The 7,649-nt window shown below is 37.7% G+C and overlaps 1 pseudogene; it reads left to right on the forward strand.

The window, feature by feature from the left end:
• Window positions 1-2,295: 2,295 nt before the first annotated feature.
• LOC125676400 (uncharacterized) lies at window positions 2,296-3,764 on the forward strand (annotated as a pseudogene).
• Window positions 3,765-7,649: the final 3,885 nt, after the last annotated feature.

Genomic DNA, 7,649 nt, shown 5'->3' on the forward strand with positions numbered 1-7,649 from the left:
CAATCTTATATTGGCACAATGACAAAAGTGCTTCTAGAGTGGATGCCATGTGCAAGGATGTCAACCGCAAGATCAATATTTTTTTTAAAACAGAGGGGGTTTGGTGATTAGGTACCAAACAATTGCATTTACCGAAAAACAACTCTTTATGCATCTGAATGAATTGGGCAATTCTGTGCTTCTTCATGACTTTCAAGGGGGTTTGGAAACCTTTTTATCAGATCTAAAAAAAAAAAAAAAAAAAAGGGACATCACTGTATTTCCAGACGAACTGCAGGCTGATTAATGAAAATGGTTTCCATAATTTAACTGGATTAATTTTATTTTTTATCATGCTCTCTTTAGGTAAGGAACGGTGAGTGAAAATTTTAAGCTCGTAACACTCGAACACTGATAATGCGTTGTTGGCAGGTGAACTTGTATCTAGACAAGTCCATTTGGAGGAAATCGGGAATTATCACAAATCAGAATTTCGCTTAAATGTCTGGCTCTAAACTCTGTGTATTCCATCCTCATTACTGGGGGGAATGTGGGGGTCACCTTTGTTTACCTTAGGGTCCGACTTGACCCTTGTGGTACCAAGGCATGCTTTGGGTTTATCCCTGTATATGGTACCAGGGGAGGCAGGATAGAGTGCGGACCTGAGTCAGTAATTGATTTCCTATTCACATGTGGTATTCTCTCTTGTTATGGTACCAGGAGATCTCGCTTATCATGGGCACCCGTTGGTGCGCCTTTTGCCAGTTGATGGAGGCATTTAGTGATTCTCCGATTTCCGCCTGGGGAACTTACATATTATATAAGTGAATTATGACAAATAATCGCCACAAAATTGTAAGATTCAAATTTTTCATTAAAGTTGTGTAATTTATACGATTTGTCACGTTCATTTCTGCATCTGAAATTAATGGCATTTATGAACAATTGTATTCGATAAATGCTTTTAATTCTGGGACAGGCGCGGTGACTCTTGCAGCCTTGTTAACCTTTAACCACAAACGTATTGAAGACTAAGAATATAAAGCGCATTGCCTGTACAATCAAAGTTCGAACCGAACCCGATTCAATCATTAACGGTTTCACGTTTGATCAGTTAGGACGCCATAAACTTTTACCCACCCACCCTTCCCAAATTTTCTAACAAATCTTGACTGAGTTCGCTTTCCGTTTTCAGACTCTAATTATGGTGTGGTCACCTGAATAGGAAGATAGCGTCATTGCTGTGAATTGTAAACGGACTAGTTTATACGACTCTGGTATACTTGGGACACGTGACACCCGGGAAAAGCGGACGCCGTTGATTGACTGTCCAAACCCATTGTGTTGTTGGAGGGGTATTTGTGACAGTGTACCTTTTAAGTTTTTGACTTACAGTTTTTGGAAAGTTTACCACCAATTCAAGCAGTGTTGTAGGTTCTTAAGTTTATTATCTGTGTACGGCGTGCGTGCGGTAGCAGCAAGTTGGTTTAGCTGCATTATTTTCACTGTGCGCAATGTGGGATCTAAACTTCTGTGATTTGCTAATTGTATTATGTGTTGAACATTGACAGGCATGGATATTTTGGTCAAGACTTTAATTTGTTCTAAAGTCACACTTCGGGAAGGGGGTAGGCGGAACTCGGGGATTACCACGAATCAGGATCTCGCTTAAATGTCTGGCTCTAAACCCTGTGTATTCCATCCTCATTACTAGGGGGAATGTGGGGGTCACCCTTGTTTACCTTAGGGGCCGGCTTGACCCTTGTGGTACCTAGGGCAAATTCTGGGCTTATCCCTGTATATGGTACCAGGGGAGGCGGGATAGAGTGCGGACCTGAGCCAGTACTTGATTTCCTATTCACATGTGGTATTCTCTCTTGTTATGGTACCAGGAGATCTCCCTCTTCACGGTCACCCGTTGGTGCGCCTTTTGCCAGTTGATGGAGGCATTGGTGATTCTCCGGTTTCCGCCTGGGGAACTTATACATTATATAAGTGGATTGTGACAAATAATCGCCACAAAATTTTAATACTCAAGTTTTCATTAAAGTTGTGTAATTTAAACGATTTGTCACGTTCATTTCTGCATCTGGAATTAATATGCACGTCATACGCATATGTGTAACAATTAAACACAAGCAATCAGTAACTCCTCCATTCTATAGAAGAAAAAAAAAAACTGAGAAATTTTCACCTTGACGAAAGTTTATGCTTTGTAATTTGTTTTTGCGATGGGCACAGGTGAAAAAAAGAAATTAGACATGCCAAACAAAAACGGGAGGGGTTTACAAGGAAACTTAATTTCAACAATCTTATATGGAGTACCTAATACAACTATTGCTAAGAAAACTTACCAGATATGAAAACATGCCACATTTCCACTCCGTTGATGTGGATGCCTCTGGTCATCGCCATCTTCTGCTCTATACGGATCATCAGTTGGAGCTGTTGGCCAAGGCGAAGACATGGTACATAGATGCCACATTCAGAGTTGTTAACCGACCATGGTTACAACTATTTACCATAAACGCCTTTATTAGAAGTGGATCCCATATGAAGCAAGTGCCCCTTGCATATTGCTTCATGTCAAGTAAACGGAAGAAAGATTATTATAAGGTAATCATTGATTTCATTAATCATCTTCAGGGGGCGGATCCAGTAGTTCAAGATGGGGGATGGGGAGGCACGCAACATCAGGCGAAGCCCTCGGAAGCTCCTGAATTTAGAGATTTTGTAGGGTTTGAAATATGTTTCTTAAATAGTTATTTTTACTATACTTCTTCCATTTTAAATGAGGTGAAATTAATAAAAGGCCGCAAATTCTGAAGGTTTTTCAATAAAATAAAATTTGTCCCCCCAAAAAGCAACAATAACATGTCAATGCTGTAGTGTTCGGAACAGTTAGAATACTAATAATTTTTCAGGTTCTGAAGACAGTTGACCGTCTCCTCCCAGACCACATCAAACTACAAACTTTTGTGGTTGATTTCGAAGCTGCCATGTGGAGGGTCATCCAGGACCGGTTTCCAGGATATACCATCCAAGGATGTGTATTCCATTGGACACAGGCTGTGTACCGAAAGGTCCAGTAATTTCGTTTGCAGGTAAATCCCCCCAATGTATTCTTGAAATAGTCAAATTTTATAATTTTTCATTCCTAAATATAGAAAATATTGAAGTTAATATAATAAATCCTCACTAATGTATCTTCATATTTATTCCAGAGGGCATACAATGAACGAGGAGATGTCTTCACCTTTGTAAGACAAGTGTTGGCACTACCCTTCCTTCCTCCAGAGCAGATTGAGGAAAGTTTCCACCATTTAGACAGGAGAGTCAACACTGACCAACTGGGTTATGTTTGGCGGCAATGGATGCGCAACCCCATCTTCCCAATCCAGAACTGGTCCGTCTTTATGTTGTCAGTGCGCACTAATAATGATTTGGAAGGATGACACAACAGGCTTAACAACAGGTTAAACCGTTCCGGGAAAGTGCCGTTTTATCTGCTGTTAATTGAGTTGTACAAGGAAGCACAGAACATTCCACTGGTTGCCCGACTTCTTTCAGAGGGAAAGATGGAGAGAATTAACAGAAAGCGAACAAACAGACTTAACGGGAAGTTATTCAAGACTCTCTTCAGAAATGAGATGTGAAGCCCTCATTTTGTACCAGGGGCTCTTCATTATCTCCTCCTAATTAGCACCTAGTCACGGAATAGGGAGAAGGATAGGGGTGTTGTTGTTTTTACAATTTACACATTCAATGGAGGGCCCATTTAAATTACTTTGTTATATACCCCAAAAGAATTATCCAAAGTTTGTATATAATAGCAAATTAATGTATAATATAAAATTCAGATTGAAATAAGATAATGCATTATCAAATCAATTATAAATCAAATTAATATAAAACTAAATTATTATGATATAAAAAAGAAAGAATTGTTGGTGCCAAATAAAAAATAATTGTTGGTGCCGAAACGTCTTAAAGTAAGTGCCGAAACGTCTTGGTGCCGAAACATCTTGGTGTCGAAACGTCTTAATAATAAAGTGCCGAAACGTCCTAGTGCCGAAAAGTCCTGCACCCAAGTAAAGTAAAAGTAAAGTAAATTTCATTTAAAGTCGGCACTATATACATTCAACATATCAAACACAAGCTCTGTAGAGCTTTTTAACCGACTATCACATCATGTATCTCAAGGGGATAGACACATAGCATGCATGTACACATATATACAAACATATCACAGATTAACAAAAGAATACAAAATAACAGAAAACTGTCATGCAAGAATATACAGATACGAATTTGCCTTCATTTTGTTGCAATTGAACCAGTTTAAAAGGTATACACTATCATTTTCCAATGTGGTCTTTAATATATCTGTTTTTTCATGAGAGTAAGAAACAGTGTTACCATCAGCATAATTATAAATGGAAGAGTCAGAGACAAAGCCGAAAATATCATTTATAAAGACATTAAATAGTATTGGTCCAAGTATCGAGCCCTGAGAAACGCCCTTGAAAACTGGTTGAAATGAACTAGAAAACTCCCCGATTTTCACATATTGATATCTTTCACTGAGATAACTTTTCATAAGACTTAAGGCTTCATTTCCAAGACCGTAGTGTATAAGTTTTAAGAGAAACAAATCATGGGGGAGACAGTCGAAAGCCTCAGAGAGATCCATAAGAATTGTGGCTACATACTTATTCTCATCCAAGGCTCTCTTCCAGTCTTCCATGATCCTAAGTAAGGTGGACTTGACATCCATACCCAGTTCTAAAAGCAGCAAGGAATGGATGAAATATAGATTCAAAATATTCAGAAAGCTGTATATGGATGGCTCTTTCAAAGAGTTTTGAGATGGCTTGCAAAACACTGACTGGTCTATAATTTCCCTTGTCTAGACAGCTGTTTTTCTTATGAATAGGACATACTTTGGCTTTCCTTAATGAATCGGGGAAAACGGAATTTTCTATTGCCTTATCTATAAGACTTGCTAATGGGTTAGCTATAGATGACACGGCTTAATAGCAAGGGTGATATATTATCTACCCCTGTAGCTTTCTTAATATTGATTTTGTTTATATGTTCAATGATAAAAGATTCATCTACCGGTTTAAAAGATGGTCGTTCAATTTGTCTAACACTAAAATGTTTTTCATCTATTTGCACATCGTTTGTTCCTATATCCTTTGCCACATTAACGAAATAGTTGTTAAAATATCACATACAGCACCTTGATCGTTGACCAAACTGTCATTTTCACATATGATAGTATTTCTGATGGTATTATTGCCCTTATTTGTCAAAAACGGTTTGATTGTAGGCCAGAAATCTTTTGACTTCGACCCCCTTCACATCTTTGTTGAAGCAAACAGGGAGTGATATGCACCAGATATACACATACCTGTGACCGTTTTTCACAGTCAGTAATGGTTATCTTCTAGCATCCGAGTAATATTCACATTATCAAACAGATGGGCGGTCTTCTGTCAGGAGTGCGCGGAGCGCACGAGTGAGAGAGGGACCACCCATCTCTTTGATAATGTGAATTTTACGAGGATGCTAGAAGATAACCGACTTGTCACACATTTCAAAAACTTCTCATTTTACATTTATTGAACCATACATTTAATAAAATGGTAAATTGCCATAGATGCATGTGTATATAAAATTTAATACGCTTTACCCGTATAACAGCAAAACTAACTTAAAGAAAATTGATTATCCTGTCAGTATCAATCACATATTGGTGACTTCATAAATAATTTTTCAGGAATTTAATTCTATACAGGGGATGCTTACTCCTCCTAGGCACCTGATCCCACCTCTGGTGTGTCCAGGGATCCGTGTTTGCCCAACTATCTATTTTGTATTGCTTGTAGGAGTTATGAGATTGATCACTGTTCGTTATCTTCACTTTGCATGTATTTGTACAAATGTTTTAAGAAAACATGTATAACACAAATATTAAAGTAGGAAAAGGATTAGCAAACTCTTTATAAAATAAGAGAGCGAACTATTTAACATTACTGACTGGGGAAAACACACGGTCACAGGTATGTGTATATCTGTTACATAACAATCCCTGTCTGCTTCAACACCCATCACCAATCGGCGCACGCTTTACTCGTATAATAGCAACACTAACTTAACTGATTATCCCTGGTAGTATCTATCACATGTTGGTGGCTGTATAACACAAATATTAAAGTGGGAAAAGGATTAAAGACTTGCATTAGCAAACTCTTTATAAAATAAGAGAGAGGGAGAACTATTTAACATCACTGACTGCAAAAACGGCCAGAGGTACGTGTATACATATATTTGTTACATAACACTTCTCGTTTGTTTTAACTCCCCAGACATCGACCCTTGCACGCTTCGCCCTTGAAACAGCAAAACTAACTTCAAGAAAACTGAATTATCCCTGTCTTGTTTCTATTGTGTAATTCTGATGTTAGTGCCGCCCATGCGATAACAAGGTGGGGTGAGCTCGTTTTATCACATATCCGATAACAAAACCCTATTGATGATAACCAGATACAATACCTGAACAACAATAGAAAATGACTGTATATATGTGACAAATAGTGTTCTCTCTCTCTATCCCCCCTCTACGATGAAACCTGTTAAGTGCAGACCTCCTTACATGATCTAGAAGAGAATACATGCATATGTTATTGTAAAGGCAAAGATGTGCAGGGTAAAAGTTTATTGGTTTTGAGAGAGAATATTAGTGATAATACGTCCCCACACCACTTGTCTTCACTAATCTAATATTTTGTATCTACATCTTTCACGCTCTGTAGGTCACGTTTATGGGGACGTAATTGTGAGGACAGAATTTTGTTCTTATAGTGCACTTTTTGTCATTACAATTTCTGTCAAATGCTTAAGACTTGTTCTCACTTAACGCGTTTTATCATCCCCCTCACTCAAATTTTATAAAGAGTTTCCTGATGGAAATCTTTCCTTCTCCTACTTTAATATTTGTGCTACACGTTTTTTGTAAAAAAATAAAAATTAAAAAAAATAATAATAAAAATAAAATAAATATTTGTACGAATGTATGGAATTAAATTCCTGAAAAATAATTTATGAAACCACCAAGGTGTGATTTATACTGACAGGGATAACCAAATTTCGTGAAGTTTCACAGGTAGAGCGTATATGCATGCACATGTATACATACCCTTTTATTGATTGTATCTTTTAAATGTTAACACGAACAGTTTTTGTTTTTGACAGAAAATACATTACTTCTTCATGTGTTTTGCCGGTGCAAACAGATATTAGATATTTCTTTTTTACAGACTATGATCTTTCCTCGATCGATCGAGACCGGGGCTGTTAGATTTAACATCCTTGAAATATAAAAAGGAGACGAATGAAAATTTGTGGTAGCGATTTTTGGAGTTCCGGATTCCTCCCTTGTGTAAATATAGAATAGAGAGTGTCAATTCGTGACGAGCCCCTGTAGTTTGGTTCAATATTTCCGATACCCGGATTTCTGTTACGCTTTTTAAATGATAAACCGATCACTGTAATAATGGGAAAGACGGAAACGGGAAATATCGCTACTTAGATTCTATGTCTTTTTCGACTTCTGTTATAGCCTGGAACTTTGTTTCCACTGTAGGAACTTCAAGATTCCTTCT

Source organism: Ostrea edulis, chromosome 3, assembly GCF_947568905.1.
Source record: "Ostrea edulis chromosome 3, xbOstEdul1.1, whole genome shotgun sequence".
In the NCBI taxonomy this organism is placed as follows: Eukaryota; Metazoa; Mollusca; class Bivalvia; order Ostreida; family Ostreidae; genus Ostrea; species Ostrea edulis.